The following is a 17,545-nucleotide window of genomic DNA, read 5'->3' as shown; positions in this document are numbered from 1 at the left end:
GCAGTTGCTTTTGAAGTAGTGTGTATTAATGAGAGGAAATAGGACATTTATTGAAAACTGGTGCCATGGTTTAGAACAGGGTCCTTGAAACAGGAAGGAAGTTATTAAAACTATTCATTTAAGCCATGTGTGGTATAGCTGGCTACAGGGGATTGGAGAGCATTAAAGCAGTGTTAAAACAGAGTTGGCCTGCTGAGTTTCAGGCCAGGGGTAATGTTTCAATAGACTTCCCAAGTCCTTCTCACAAAATCTGCTGGAGAGCTCAATCTGGATAATATTTACAGTCAGATCATACTCTTTGCTTTTCACCACCTCACCATCACCCTTTCAAAGACCCCAGCCAAAGGAAAATGGGAAGATTTATATTTTCATTTCCTCCAACAAAGGATAGGCTTATCTTTGGCTTGAATAAGAACTCCCATGTTCAGAGGCAGTATACCTGCTTTTGTTCTAAGATTAATTTTTACTTCCTCTTACAAAGGATAGGCTTATCTTTAGCTCAAATAAGAACTCCCATGTTCAGAGGCAGTATACCATTCAAAGGCAGTATGGCTCCCTGTCCCCAAAGGGCTCACAATCTAAAAAGAAAGAAAGATAGACACCAGCAACAGTCACTGGAAGTACTGTGCTGGGGGTGGATAGGGCCAGTTACTCTCCCCCTGCTAAATAAAGAGAATCACCACATTATAAAAAGGTGCTTCTTTGCTTATCAGGAACAACTTCATAGCCCAGCCTTTCTTGTTCCTTTGGACCATATTTTGAACATATTTAAAAGGTGTCTTATTCTGAGTCAGACCATCAGTCCATCTATCCCAGTTTTGTCTAGTATGACTGGCAGTGGTTCTCCAAGGTTTTTCCTAGCTCTCTTAACCAAGATCCTCTTCATTGGAAATGCCAGGGATTGAACCTGGGACCCTGAGCTTGCAAAGTATGCACTTTGCTTCTGAGCTACAGGCTCCTCAGTCTACCACTTGACACAATATAGCCCTACCTGAGTTATCCTTCAGATGGATTTTGATCTTGGGTAGTACTTCCCAACTACAGTTTTGATCTTGAGTAGTACTTCCCAACTACATAATGGCACTTTTCAAACATATTACAAGTGTGAATACTTTCTTGAATCTGCAATCACAAATATATACATACACCAAAACCTCACTTTTAACACCTTCTACTAAATAAGAATTGCCCCCCGACACACCAACCAAGAAATACACCAGAAACAGTACTTGGGAGAAAAGGCTCACAACTTTATCCACAAATCAATCCCAATCAATTCAAACTGGGTCTTTAGCAGGAGAAATCTAACCCCCAGGCAGTGTGGGCCTAACCTATGCTGGGGTTGCCCTCCCCCAGCCGGAAGGGCAACATTCCCTGGCTTAGGACTGGGCATCCTAACAGAGTTGCTACCTATGCCTCACAGCCAGACCACAGAGGGTCGGGGCTCGTTCTTGTACTTCCCGCCCCAAAGGCTGCACAGGCTTTGAGGCTGCGAAGTCCCTGAAGCAGGTAAGAGTGTGAGATGTAGCCCTTGAGCCTCAAATAATCTAAGGGGACACTGCACCCTCTCCTGAGTAAAATAGCTAAGCCCCAAGATGTTCACCAGCATAGATTCCCAACTCCTGCTGAACACCCATCCCGCATGGCCCCTGCCACAGGGGAAGGTTAGCCCTCCTTGGCCTCCCCTGCCCCGACCCTGCTAAGAATTCTCTAAGACCATACTGCAGGTCAAATAAGTAACTGTCATATCCCAGAGTGGATAGGTGAACCCTGTCAGGCCTGAATAGTTCAGGGCTATAAAAAATTATCTTGGGGTGCTCCACCACAAATCCCCTGCTAGTGAGGACTACCCTCCCCAGTTCTGTATTGATCTTTCTCCTGGTGCACTTGACACACTTTAGGTTGGAAACCCCCCTCCAAGCCCTTCACTGTAATACCTCACCTCATGCAACAACAAGGCCAGGTACCCAACAAATTGTGCGGGGGGGGGGGAATGAACCTGTAAATATTCTCTAACTGCCACCAACAACTGACCAGATAGCATGCCACACATGCCCCTCCAATGCACAAACGCCCGGTCACCCAGGCCCAACTGGGTACCAAAATGCAAGGTGCTGGCTCTTCTGTGTGCCCAGAAGACAACTGGCTCCTGGGAGGGAGCAGGAAGCTCTGCCTCCTCCCAGGCATGACCAATCACGGAGGTCTGCTGAGTTGCTGCCCAGGAGAGGGTGAGGCAAAGCATCCCCCCCCCCAGCACTAGGCAGAGGGGTGGTCTCATCATCTTGTACCATCTTCTTCCCCATTCTTGAAGCAGCATAGATTTATAAAACTGGGTGCATCAATTTATTTTAAAAAGTTAAAGTTAAAAAATAACTGCAAGGGGGCTACTCAAGCAAAATAATTTTGTTACAAATAGTTCATCGTGTGGACTTGCATAATCTGTTCATTTGACTGTTTGTACAAACAGATGTGTGTAGAAGGTTGCACATGCTTTGCATTTGAAATTGTGTTACACAAGCCCTAAGTATTCATCTGTGTTGTTATCTTCCTCCCCCCCCCCGACTTTTAGTTTTTCAACCAAACTTTGTACTAACTGTGTGCAGATTACAAGTTCCAAAAGCTAATTTCCGTAAAGATAAACAATGTGTTTCCCCACTTTTATGTAAGTTTATCCTAGGAAAGATCCACATTGCATCATTTAAAAAATCAGATGCAATTATCCTAAAATGAATACAGCAATTATCCCATCAGCTAGAAATATACTTATGCTACCCACAATAAAGTAACTGTGAACAATGAAATATTCAGCATCTCTTGAGTATATTCACACATTATTTCTGTGAAGCTAAGACTTCCCTCACCATATCCCAACTCAAAGGCTTCAGAGTTCTCACTAAAGCCTCTGATACATTCTCTCACTTAGCACAGGGAGGTGCTTCAGGCTGCAATGCTGGTCCCTCCCTGATCAAAGTGTCTTGGCCGTAGTAATGTCACAGTGAGGGGAGGGGACAGAGGGAGTTGGCTTCCAATAAATTTGGCTGAGAAGGATCTGGATCTACCATCCTTATCTTGATACGTATACTGTAGATATATGAGAGGGATCATATTTTTCGTTATATCCATTGTTTTTATTTCTGGGTGCTTCCAGAGGCAATGTATACTCTGAAATCACAACTGTTCATTCATTTACTTCTTACAAGGCATCTACATGGCATCACATCAAATTGTCACCTTCTTAGGTTTTCCCTGATGCTTCATATCTCTCTCTTCGCAGACCACAAAACATCTGACTTAAAAAAAAAAAGACAGAACAAATGTCTTGGCATTACTGTTTATTTTATTTTACTTTTTATAGAGATATGGTTTTGATGTGTACAGTGATGATTTAGGTGACTGAACTCTAACACCATGTCTCTTCATTTCCATACCTGGCCCAACTTCACCATTACATTTCAAGTTACCATCAGGTGCCATTTCAACAGCAGCTGTTAAATGAGAGGGGTTTTTCTGGGGAGCTCTTATTAGTGTTTATTTAATGCCTTTTCTGTTTCTCCCACTGTTATCTTTCTTCACTGCCACCTAAATGAGGTCTCTGTATAAACAGGATCTGCATAAGTATGGACAGGGGCGTAACGATAGGGGGGGCAGGCAGGGCACGTGCCCTGGGCGCCACCCCGACGGGTCACGTGGGGGGGGTGCCAAAAAGTGGCATCCCCCCGACCCCCCCTGGATCGCCCGCCGAGTGCGGTGGCGGGTCGCCTGCCGAGTGTGGCGGCGGTGGCGATTCGGCGGTGGCTGGCGGCGGGGGGTCGCCCGCCGAGTGCGGTGGTGGCTGGTGGCTGGCGGCGATTTGGCTGTAGCGGCCCGAGCAGCGGCGGATTGCCTGCCGAGGAGTGCAGCAGAGCGACACCGGGCCAGACGGCAGGCCTCGGCGTCGGTCTGCTGCACTCCTCATCGGCAGGTGATCCACCGCCGCTCGGGCCGCTACAGCCGAATTGCCGCCAGCCACCGCCGCACTCGGCAGGCGACCCGCCGCCGCCCGCCACCGGCACCGCCAAATCGCCACCACCACCGCCGCACTTGGTGGGCAACCCGCCGCATCCCGCCACAGCCGAATCGCCGCCACCGCCGGCGATCTGCGCAGGTATGTGGAGGCCTGGGGGGGTGGGGGGTGCAATTTCAGGGCCAGAGCTTGCCCTGGGCGCCATTTCCCCCCGTTAAGCCACTGAGTATGGATCTTCTGTACTGGAAGCATAGTATTGTAGGTGGGTGGCGGTGGGGAGTATGGACAAACTCACTCTCCATTTCTTTGAAGTTGAATAAAATAAAGTTTATTAATAACAAATTCTGAAGGTCACTTGATTCTTTACTTAGCAGTAGGGTCATGCTTGCTTAGTTACAGGATTGTTGTTACAGTATCATTACCTAAAATAAAGTGTGCCATCGAGTCAGTGTTGACCTCTGGCGACCACAGAGCCCTGTGGTTGTGTTTGGTAGAATACAGAAGGGATTTATAATTGCCATTTCCTGCAAAGTATGAGATTGTGCCTTTCAGCATCTTCCTCTATCACTACTGCCTGAAATAGGTGTTTCCCACAGTCTGGGAAACATATCAGCAGGGATTCGAACCAGAAACCACTGGTTTGCTAGTCAAGTCATTTCCCTGCTGCACCATTAGGTGGGTACTTCAGCCAAAACCTTCAGGAGCCTTGGCTGTGTTGGAGATGCAAGCTCCAGAAGGCCTTGACTCTCTTCACCTGCAATCCTATTGCCCACTAGGGCAAGTTAGGGGCCCTCTCCATTCCAGTCTCTGGCTCAGCTCTGAGCCACCATTTGGTAGACTGATATTCTCCAGTTTCATTCTTTCACCTGAAAGAGAGACTTCCTCCTTCTTTCTCCCCAGCACCATGAGGTAGCTGGCTGAAGGTATGCAGGCTCTCTATCTAGACTTGTATTTCCCCAGTAAACTTCTTTATGTTGAAGAACTTGTTTATGTTGAATCTTAAACATATGTTTCCTGGTACTCTTCTTAAACTGTGCATTCAATCTCTTCACCTGAGCATGCGGTCCTTTCCAAACTCATATAACTGATTTGCTTTAACATTTTTTTAAAAAAACTCAGAACTTGCCCTGGTTCTCTTTACTTCCCAGCCTACCTACCAGGCTGCATGACAGACGCCTTCTCTCTGTCAACCACGAGTTCCGACTGTCACTCTCCAAAGATGCCAGCTGCTCTCACAGCTTTTCTCCACAAGGGGGTTTACCAGACTCAGCTGCAAGTTTCTTGTCTCTGCCAGCCACACTCAGTAGGAGATTTAACCACTTCATACCCAGACAACTCTACATATTTGATTTCACTCTCCAATCTCATTTCATCACACTGAGATCCAGAGCCAGCCATCTGGGGACACAGCACAGCTGCATCCCCATGCAGAGACAGAGAGGCTGTTGGAGATGGAGTTCCAGTGCATCAATCTTTTGCACCGACTATCCTAATAACCACTAGTGGCATTGGGAGTAGAAGTAGTAAGTGAGGGTCTCCTTACCAGTCCCTGCTTGCTTCTACTCTATGACCCTGCCTTGACTCTTCAGGTACTTCCTGTAGTGAGTCAGTCAGTCCTCTTCCTTTCCTCTTAGAGAGCAGATGGAAATATCACTCTCTCCCTACCTATTCATTATCTAGCTGATAGATAGGACTAGGTCTTTCCTATCTCAAATGTACTTCACCAATAAATCTCTTTAGTTTAGATTGTACAACAATCTCCAAGTGTGTTCTTTAAATAACTGCAACAACTAAACTCTGCACTCTACTCTGTAACTGGAGTGGGTAGCTTCTTTTGGTGCTTTGCTAAACAATTATGAACCCCAACAGAGGCTACTCCTGACTCAGTCAGTGGCAGAACGCTCACATGGGAGAGGGCTTTTCACTGTTCTGCCCTGCCCCCCAAACTGCTCTTAGGCTTCAAAAAATATACCCCGGGGAGGGCTGAGCGACTTTCAAGGACATATTTTAGGAAGGTAAAGAGCACTTATGGGGGCTGGGGAGAGCAGCAATAAACCCTATCCCCCATTTGTGTACTCTGCTGCTTGGCAAAACTCTGGCTGAGTCAGGAACAAGTTTTGCTGTGTCCCCAGATGGCAGCTCTGGATGTCAGCCACCATGTTTATTTTTAAATTCATTTTAAAATTTGTGCTATAATGCTTTTCCACTTTTTTTTTTAAACATTCAAGTTTTTATGCAATAGCGCTTAAATGTAACTGTACTCATGGAAAATTAAAATTTAAAAATAAGGCAGCTATGGTAGGATTAGGGAAATGGGCAGTTAAAAGGTGGACAGGAGAAGAAGAAAACCATTCCAGGAAACAATCAATAAAGAGTTTTTCCTCACAACTGTTTCAGTGTCTGGAGAAGCAGGAGCCACTTTAAACAAAGGGCAGACCTTCACTGACTGAAAGCTGCAATTCTCCAATTTTAAACTCACTTTTGGAGCATGCCTGAAAGCAAAAGCTATGCGGTAAGGAAAGAGGAAGACAGGGGAGGAGGCAACATCTACTAGGTCACACTCACTAGTGTGGACAGAATATAGTGGGTTGAACATAAAGAAAAAGAACTATGTCCATGTATTTAGCACTTAGCAATAGCACTTACATTTATATACTGCTCTATAGCCAGAGCTCTCTAAGCGGTTTACAATGATTTTAGCATATTGCCCCCAACATTCTGGGTACTCATTTTACCGACCTCGGAAGGATGGAAGGCCGAGTCAACCTTGAGCCCCTGGTCAGGATCGAACTTGTAACCTTCTGGTTACAGGGTGGCAGTTTTACCACTGCGCCACCAGGGGCTCTTCTGTATTTGTTGAAAGTTCGTTGCAACTCTGAATGTTGCCAACACAAGAAAAGCAACTATTGGGTAACAGTATGAGCCCCTGTCTAAAAGCAGTCTAGGAATTCTAAGAGTTCTGATTCTGAGGCGCCTACTGCTGTGTCAGGATGAATAGCTGTAGTGAAGATACTGAACATTCCAACCAAGGGATAAAAAACAGTTGGACATACTGTACATAAATGAAACCACACCTAGAATTCAGTGTGCACTTTCAGGCTCTTCAATACCACAAAGAGTTAGAAACAGGTTAGAAAGAATTCAGATAAGAGCAACACAAATGATTTCAGAGCTGCAGACTTTGATTTACAAGGGAACATTAAAAAAGCAAAATACACCCAGCTTAGCCAAATGACAGCTAATGGAGTCAAGGCAAAAGAGAACAATAATGGTCTACAGTTATTTAAAAAAACATGCCCCCTCTACAGGATTAAATTATTTAAAGTGATACAAAGGGCAGGAATAATGAGGTGAGCAAGAACAGAGATAAAGCAAAGCTGAATATCAGGGGCAGAGGGAAAGACATCTGATAAAGAAAAGTAATTTGACTGACAAACTGATTTACTAGTTATCACCAAGACAGATATCTGTTTTAAAAGAGTGATTAAGAAAAATAGGTTGAGAAATAGAGTACTAGAAGCACCAGGAATAAAACATGAGAATCAGTGTGTATTGAGTAAAGGTAAAGTGTGCTGTCAAGTCGATTTCAACTCCTGACACCCACAGAGCCCTGTGGTTTTCTTTTGGTATAATACAGGAGGGGTTTACCATTGCCCCCTCCTGCGCAGTATGAGATGATGCCTTTCAGCATCTTCCTATATCGCTGCTGCTTGATATAGTACCAGCAGGGATTCGAACCGGCAACCTTCTGCTTGTTAGTCAAGCATTTCCCAGCTGAGTAGTGTGTAGGAAACCTGGGTTCAAATTCCCACTCAGCTAGTATGGAACTCCCTGGATGACCTAGAGTCAGTCACTGGATGGGTTAACACGACTGCCTGTAAGTACCTAACATAGTAGATTGATTTTATCTACTTTGTCAAGCCAACTTCAACTCATGGTTTCAAGTGGACACAGGGAGTGGGTAACTGGGATCGGGAACTGAACGTGGGCAGGTTCAGACAGCACACATGTTGAGAGCATGTACTCCCTGGAACTTCTGGTTTCTTTCGTACCTACTTTGAAAATACTGACAGGAAGTCATGTGAACCCATCCACTATATCACCAACCGTAGCTACATCACAGAGTTATTGTAATTTCTCTTATTTCCTAAGTAAAGGACAAGAAAGAATAAAAGGGAGGACGGAGATTCCTGAGTTGCTTGGAGAAAAGGTAGGGATACAAATATATAACTAAAATTTTTTTATTCTCCCCCCACCCAAATATATTTAGTGAATAAGTTAATTGAGACTTCTCAGCAATCTGGCTTAGGTCTAGTTGTGCCTGTACTGTTCTTATTACAGTTGCAATTCTTTTGGATTGTGTGTTTTTGGTGTGGGTTTTGTTTTTTTTTTGATACTGTACTAGATTAATATAATTGTCTTTTATTTGTAGTGCATTGAAATGCAACTGGTAATATTGCAATATTATATTGATTTTTATGTTATTGCTGTGAGACCATTTTTGGAGTTTTGCAATAATTGACAGGTTTTGAAATTTTGTTATGGTTTGGTAGCTAGACATTTTTAAAAAACCTTTTGAACTGTTTTGTTCTGTATTATGATTATCTTTTATAGTAGATTAATAATACATTGTTATGAAATTACTTGCTTTGATTGTAATGCATACTCCTATTTGTTCAAGTTTTGAGTTCTCAATTTTATTTGTGGGAAACCATTTTGAGCATCTTTGTATACAGAAAAGTTATATAAACAAGAAACAAGAGTGGCTTCAGACACGTACCCTCTCAGAAAAGGGTACCACCACCCAATTTCTGTTTCTCCTCTATCAAACCCTTATAGATATATTCTCTATTGAACCTCATTCTCTATCGAAACTGGCTGGGCTCTGTAGACACAAGTCATCAGGCTGAAATCAATGACAGAGGTCATCAGCCACAGAGATATGGATCTAGCCTTAAGGTCAAGATAAATGTGAAATGTGTTTCTCTGGGAAATGTGTTTCATTTGTTATAGTCAGGGATTTTCTTCTGTAATACTGAAGCTAAATCTACACTCCAGTGTTGTAAGTCTCTGAGAACAACTGTTTTCTACTTTCTTTAGGACAGCTTTTTAAGAGATAAAAAATTCTAACATGTTCTATTGAGCTAGCATAGTGTATGACCTAGGAAGTCCCATGTTCAAATGTCATATCTACTGTGATGGCTTTAGGAAACCTATTTGTTCTTTCAGCACCATATCTACAATTTGAGATAATGATACTGGCCTATCTTATTACAGGGTTGTTTCAAGAACACTGAGTAAATGTATAAACTGCTCTGGGGGAAAGTGCTATATAGATGCAAAGTGATATTATGGTTTTTCTGCTTGTTTCTTTGAGGACTAGAAAACACCATTTGGGTTATATTCAAGTGAAGGATGACAGTTAAGATGGGTAAAAGGTAAAGTTGTGCCTTCGAGTCAGCTCCTGGTGTCGACTCCTGGCGACCACAGAGCCATGTGGTTTTCTTTGGTAGAATACAGGAAGGGTTTACTATTGCCTCCTTCTGCGCAGTGATATGATGCCTTTCAGCACCTTCCTATATCGCTGCTGCCCAATATAGGTGATATTTTGGGAAACATGCTAGCGGGGATTTGAACCAGCAACCTCTTGCTCACTAGGCAAGTCATTTCCCTGCTGCACCATCATGACCAAATGCGTGAATTGAGATGAAGGCTGGCACTACTGGAAAACACAAGCAATTCTTTCATCATGCACCAATTCACAACTTAATGTACCCTCAAAGTGGCTTTACATGTTCATTTGGGGGTGGGGTGCTCCACCACACGTGACTATGTGAAGTATGGTAACAAGACATCGAGGTCATTCACAGAATCAAAAGCTGTGTTCTACCTGGGTTTGAGAGCTGTGTGTGCTCCCAATTTCTAGTTGTGTGGAAGCAAGGTAAGAGGAAAACCTGGGTTGAAGTGATTGTGTGGAAGTAAGGTAGGAGGAAAAGCTACTCAGGTTTTCCTCTTACCCTGTTTCCACACAAGTGGAAATTAGAAACGTGCACAGCTCCAAAACCTGGTTAGAACACAGTTTTTGATTGTAGAAATGACCTCACCTACTGTTAAGATCAGGCTACATTGTCAGCATAAGGTGATGGGGAGCATTTCGCCAACACAAGGGTTAGCTTCTATGTAGGGTAGGAAGCACTGTGAATAGCAATAAAAACTGATAAATGATTATGTGAAGCTGCCCTGCGTGTGCATATGTGTTTGCCTAAGGGCCAATTCTTGCATTATCACTTGCATGTAGGAGGCTTCCAGATGTGTTCTGACTAGCAGCACCCACACACATGAGCTCTGAAGTTTTAAAGTGGCTTACATCCTAGATTACCTTGATTTTGCAGTGTCTCTCTACATCAGCCCCACACATCCCTGATGAGCATTTTCTTGGTGATGATGTGGATTATCCACACCCTGGATCAAACATCCCATTCAATTTATAGGATTCTTTGCTGTCTATGACCCCTGAATGGAGCTGCCCTCACACAGAAGTGTGTCCAGACATCTTCCAGAAATAACATAATGCTGTGCTCTGCATAGCTCTATAAGCCTGCATTCTCCACATGGCTGCTTGGCTGCATTAATTCTCAGTCAGGAGTCCAGCTTTACATATGGTGTGCTGCTGATCATACAATTATCACCATAGTGCAATTTCTAATACATCTTGGCTCATGCAACAATTAAGCCTTTACAGTTCATCAGCAATAACAACTGTTTTGGAGTTTGCATTAAAAATTTTCTGGAGGTTGAGCTGGCCCCAAGGACTGAAATGGAGGCACATATATTATGCATGCATACATATATATGCATGCAGCAACATTTTTTTTGCATGCCCCTGAAAATTCTGAGCAAATAATGGATTCAGCTGGTGTTTTTGCCCAGTGTTTTGCTTCCTTTCCCCCCACTAAATGCATAATAGAAGGAAAAACAGCTCGAGGATGCAAGGGAAAGTCCAGGTGATACTACCACCTGGACTTCTCTAACACATCACAAAACAGCACAACACAACAACATCCATTTTTGGTAAAAGGAGAGTTTGGAACAATGGGAGTGATTCTTTATTTAGATATTCAGGCTAACAAGCCGCAAAATATTTGCACTGGATTGGTTTCAAAGAAACCTACAATATATGGAACTATTCCAGAGAGGGAGGTTTATGGTCTTTGTAGCTCTAGGCACAGTCAGCCATGTTTGTATAGACTATTCTGTCTAATGAGAATTTCATTGTCACTACAGTTCATAAATAAGCCCCTCCACAATGCATCCATGCTACCTACACACACACCACACACACACACACACACACAAGTTGTCTAACCATATACAAGGGTGAGGCTGCAGCTCAGTATTAGAGCATCTACTTTGCATGCAGAAGGTCCCAGGTTCAATCCCTAGCGAGTAAGGCTGGGAAAGACTCCTGTCTAAAACCTTGGAGAAACTGCTGCCAGTCAGCATAGAGAATACTGAGCTAGATGGGACAATGGTCTGGCTCAGTATGAGGCAACTTCCTATGTCCCTATGTACTTTTATTTTCTAGACAGGTCTTTGCTATGCAGTGACAGCCTTTCCTAAAGTAGCTGGAATGTTCCCAAACAATTATAAATGGAGGATGGATGGAAGGAAAAGTTCACTTGTCCAGTCCATAAGCAATAACAAAATAGTATTTCTACAAAGCAAAAAAGTAATAATACACAGAGGTGCTTACAAAACTAGACCAGTTATTTAACAATGGTCAACCACATAGCTAAAATTCTTTATCATATCTTTTTAGTTACAGAGGTGAAAGCTGCACCTTTTTTTAGAACATTACTGCCTCTGTTGGCAGTAATGTTCAAGGCTTTTTGGTTGGGTTGACAAATTGACCCATTCCAATTTTTTAAAACCCCCCTCAAATATTTAGAGCCCAGCTATTTTATTGGGAATTGCAGCAGGCAGTGCAGTACGTTGCCCACAACCTCACTGACAGCACATGCAGTGTGTGGAACTTGTTTGATTATTCAGATCAATAGTCACTATCTGGTTTGATTTATAGGAATCTTAAGATAAAATGCCAGTAGTAGTTAAATGCAACAAAGGATAAAAACAGCACTACCTTTAAGGTAACAGCATATTAATACATGTTGTTTCCTTTTGCATTATGGCATCTCAAAATGTACTCTTCTATTTCTGGAAGGGAAGGGAGGAAGCGACATCTCTCTAATTAGATTTAAACATCGGTAAGGAGGATAAGTAACAGAATCCCAGGAAATGAAATGATCGTGCTATTTTTAGTTGCACTAGAGTGTGCTTGGGCAACAAAATGTTTTTCTGTTAAGAAAACAGGACAGAGGTAAGAGAGTCATGGGAACTGGTGAAGAAAGCAACAAAAAGCATTCAAACCCAACACAGATGTAGTAAAGATTTTCCAGATGTGGAATTATTTCTTGGGATCAAGAAAGCTAGCTTAGCTTACTAAAACTGTAACATTTAACACACACACACACACACACACACATACACACACACACACACACACACACGAATAAAAACCCTCACAGACCTTTAATCTATCTAAGTATAATTGACTCCACTAAAGTTTAATATCTCCGCTTGCTCTATGAAAACAAGTCTGTGTCTCATTCCTGTAATTTCTCTGGTATTCATTGCCTCATTAGAAATAACACCTAAATGTAATGGAAATGTTATCCCATTAAAAAACTTTTCAAAATGAATTCAATATTCCATGCATTCCCTCCACTAACAATAAAGTAATGCTGAAATAATAATTTATAATAGGTATAAGTAACTTTTAAGCTTTAATTAAAGTATTTTGTTAAACATTGTATTTTGTAAACATGCTTTTGTCTTGGTGTTATTATTATTATTTATTACATTTATAAACCGCCCCATCCAGAGGCTATGGGCAGTGTACAACAACTTTTAAAAAGACATAAAAACACACAATTCAAAACACAGTGCTAAAAACAATTCAAAAACAATTAAAACCATTTAAAACTAATTAAAATGCTTTTTTAAAAAAACAACAACACTTTACAAGCCTTGGAAGGCCAGGCCAAACAAAGAAGTTTTTAGGGCTCTCTTAAAGGCTGACAGCGAGCCTAAACTGCGGATATCACCGGGAGTGCATTCCATAGACCAGGAACAGCTATAGAAAAGGCCTGGTTCCGAGTCGCCACCAGACGTACCGGTGGAAACTGGAGACAGACCTCTCCAGATTACCTCAATGAGCAATGAGGATCATACCAAAGAGGGCGCTCTCTAAGGTAGCCTGGACCCAAGCTGTTCAGAGCTTTAAAAGTAATAACCAGCACTTTGTATTTCACCCGGAAACATATTGGCAGCCAGTGCAGCTGTTTTAAGACAGGCATAATATGGTCTCTCCGGTGTTGTGTTTGGTGCTTTCTTTAGGTCTGATTATTAATCTAACACATATACTTTCTATCAGTTCCTACACTCACCCAGTCCAATTATATACTTCACATAGTAGAAGAGCAAATGCATTATGTTCCATTGCCCCCATCCCCCAAGTACCAGTAAGGCAACATTTGATATGAAAGATATGTGACATATACCTGTATATTACGCCTAACCCACATAATGTTCTCTTCAATTCTTGCAGGGAGAATTGCACAAATTGCAGTCACTATGTCACATATTAGCTTACTTATATGGTGTAGGGGGATGTGCTGTGCACCTGCTGCTCCACCACACAAAGAGGATCAACAGACTGGGTGAATATATGAATTGGCCCTTAGTCCAAAGAGGTCAGTGCAGTATGGTGGTTATGACAATCAGCTGCCAGGTGGGAATGCCCTGATTCACATGTAAGCTCACTGGGTGGCCTTAGACAAGTCACTATTTCTCAGCCTCATCTCCCCCATCTGTAATTTGGGAAATAATAACACTGTCTCACCTTACAAGGTTTATTGTAAAGATTATCATGAATGTATGTAGAATTCTTAAGAAAAGTGCTACAGTATATGAACACTGTACAAGGAGGATAATAAAGATGAATTTGGCGTGATTACCTAAAATTCAGTCAACTTCTTTAGTTTGAAGTCACTTTCACATTGTCAAAAGCATTGCATTGCGTTTTGTTCAAGCACCAGAATCGATTGCATATATGCTTTATAAATGGACCACCCACCCACCTTTTTGAGATAAGAAGAATTGTTTGATTCAGGAAAAGATAAGGGCAGCCTGCCATGAGCAAAGTATTTGTTTATTATTTCAAAAATCTAAATGGTGCCCTTCAATAAAAATGCATCCACAGTAGCTTACAAGTTAAAACAATAAAACAAAATGCATAATGAATGAATGAATGAATGAATAAAGTAAGCAGTGCAAGAAAGAGCAGCAGATAAAATTAAAACAATGCAGTAAAGCCTTGGAAAATAAAATAGTCTTCACCTGGCAACTGGAATGAGATGAGGCTTCACCTTCACCTGGAAGAAGACTTCCTTCAGAAAATGGAAGTCCTGCCCAAATGAAGAGAACAGAAAGGAACATAAACTCTGGCAAAAGAAATGCAAGGATACAATAAGGGATGTAAAAGGAGTGTTTGAGGAGTATATAGCTAGAAGCATCAAGGAGAATAACAAAAACTTCTTTAATATATCAGAAGCAGAAAACCTGCCAGGGAGGTGGTTGGACCCTTAGATGACAAGGGTGGGAAATTAAGGAGGATAAGGAGATTGCAGAGAAGCTGAATGAGTTCTTTGCATCTGTCTTCATGGCGGACGATAGTGACCATATACAGTACCCACTCCAGCAGAGGTGCACCTAGGTAATCTTGGAGCCTGGACTGAAAGGCCTTTGGAGGCCCCCCATTGCAAGTTAAGCATCATCCCCCTACACATACATGCACTGTGACACATGCATGTCCCCACTCCCCCCTCTGTCTCTAAAGCACCCGGCACAAATCATAATCACACTCGGTCACCCGGTGCAGTGCGGGCTAGCAACAACCACACCACTCAGGACAGACTAAAGAGGATTTGGGGGGCCCTGGGGGTGTGGAGGCCCTGGACTTTGGCCCCGAAGTCCAGAGGTAAGAGCACCACCACACACCAGAACTAAGCTTCTCAGACTTGGAGGCTGAAGAACTGGGCCAATTTGAAGTGACGAGAGTGGATGTTCTAAATTGTCTTGAAAAATTAAAACTTAAATTGCTGGAGCCAGATGGCATCCACTCTAGAGTTCTGAAGGATCTCAAATGTGAAATTGCTAAACTACTAGAAAAAAATATGTAATTTGTCCCTACAGTCAGGCACTGTACCAGAGGACTGGAAAGTAGCAAATGTAACCCTGATTTTCAAGAAGAGATCCAGGGGGGAATCTGGGAAATTACAGACTAGTTATCTTAATTTCTGTGCTGGGTAAATTGATGGAAAGCATATTTAAGGACAAAATAGTTAAACCTATAGAAGAACAGGCCTTGCTGAAAGAGAACCAGCATGGCTTCTGCAAGGGCAATTCTTGCCTCACTAACCTTTTGGAGTTCTTTGAGAGTGTCAACAGGCATGTGGATAAAGGTGATCCAGTTGACATAGTGTACCTGGACTTCCAAAAAGCTTTTGACTAAGTTCTCCACCAAAGGCTCTTGAGTAAACTTAGCAGTCATGGGATAAGGGGTTCATGTGTGGATTGATAACTGGATAAAAGAAAGGAAACAGAGGGCAGGAATAAATGGACAGTTTTTACAATGGAGGGAAATAAGAAATGGGGTCCCTCAGGGATCTTTATTTGGACCAGTGCTATTTAACATTCATAAATGATGTTGGGATAAGCAGCAAAATGGCCAAATTCGCAGATGACACTAAACTATTTAGGGGAGCGAAATCCAAAACAGATTGTAAGGAGCTCCAAAAGGATCTCTCAAAGCTTGGTGACTGGGCAATGAAATGGCAAATGCAGTTCAATGTAAGCAAGTGTAAAGTAATGCATACTGAGGGGGGAAATCCTCAATTCCAAATATACACTGATGGGGTTTGAGCTGTCGGTGACTGACCAGGAGAGAGGTCATGGTGGACAGCTCATTAAAAGTGTCAACTCAGTGTGCAGCAGCTGTGAAAAGGCAAATTCCATGCTTGGAACCATTAGGAAGGGGACTGAAAATAAAAAAGTTACTATTATAATGCCCTTATACAAATCTGTGGTGCTGCTACATTTGGCGTACTGAGTACAGTTCTGGTCACCATATCTTAAGGAGGACATTGTAGAACTGCAAAAGGTGTAGAAGAGGGCAACCAAGATAAGGGGGGCTTGGAGGACCTTCCTTATGAGGCAAGGCTTCAATATCTGGGGCTTTTTAGTTTGGAAAAGAGGCAACTATGGGGAGCCATGATAGAGGTGAATAAGATTATGCATGGAGTAGAGAGATTGGACAGAGGCAATTTTTTCTCACAACACTAGAAGCAGAAGGCATCCCATGAAACTGATGGCTAAGAAATTTAGGACTGACAGAACGAAGTACTTTTTCACACAGCACATAATTAATCTATGGAATTATCTGCCATGGAATGTGGTGATGGTCACTAGTTTGGATGGCTTTAAAAGGGGCTTGGACATATTCATAGAGGGCAGATCTATCACTGGCTACTAGTCTGGTGGCTATAGGCCACCTATAGCCTAAGAGGCCTCTAAATACCAGTTTCAGGGGAGTAACAGCAAGTGAGAGGGCATGCCCTCAGATTTTGCCTGTGGACTTCTCAGAGGCATCTGGTGGGTCACTGTGTGAACCAGGATGCTGGACTAGATTAGCCTTGGGCCTGATCTAGCAGGTCTGTTCACCAAAATAACACCACTGAGAGAGCTTTGCACAAACGGGGTGTCACCAACAAGAAGACCCTCTCTTCAGCCACCTTACTTCAAAGAGCAGGGGCTAGGGTTAGGAGGGCCTCCAATGGAGGGCCTCAACATATGACCTCACTATATGGGATGGCTCAAGCTGGCAAAAGTTATACTTCAATGTTTTGTGGAATGAGGTGGGGACTATTAGGCTGTAGTCTGATTTCTACTCCTCTACCCGTCATGTTGCAAATCTGGTGTTCATTAGAATTCAGGATTATTTCCTTTCAGTTTGACTGACAGGTCATTTCGGGAGAAAATTTTCACCTTTCCAACACTCCAAACTCAGCTGCCAAATGCATACTTTTTTGGCATCTTTGACACACTCCAATTGCTCTGATTCCCAGCAAGTAGTTCTAGTGACATTTATTACTTAGAGCAAAAACCGCTGAGTAAATGAAGGAGACAAATCTGCCAAACAGATATTTCAGGATAAATTTCATACATGCAATATAAAAACTAGGGATGTACATAAAAAGGATTTTGTATTTTTAAAAACAACTATTTCGAGCTCAAAACTTTTCAAGCTTGAAACGTTTTACACGTCCCTAATTAAAACTATGCACTAGTGAAATGAACCCATGCCCAAGGCCAAGAAGTTAAGAAAAGCATGAAGGAATACCACCCTGTTAATCTTGATGAAGT

General features: G+C 42.6%; 1 protein-coding gene across 5 annotated transcripts in view; it reads right to left on the bottom strand.

Annotated features, from left to right (window-relative positions):
* The window catches only part of DLC1 (DLC1 Rho GTPase activating protein), a 338,048-nt gene that overhangs the window by 174,632 nt on the left and 145,871 nt on the right, over positions 1-17,545 (bottom strand). The gene's annotated exons all lie outside the window — the stretch shown is intronic.

Source organism: Hemicordylus capensis, chromosome 5 (genome assembly GCF_027244095.1).
Source record: "Hemicordylus capensis ecotype Gifberg chromosome 5, rHemCap1.1.pri, whole genome shotgun sequence".
Taxonomy (NCBI): Eukaryota; Metazoa; Chordata; class Lepidosauria; order Squamata; family Cordylidae; genus Hemicordylus; species Hemicordylus capensis.
The sequence above is the reverse complement of the archived record's forward strand: the minus strand, read 5'-3'. Positions and strand labels throughout refer to the sequence as shown.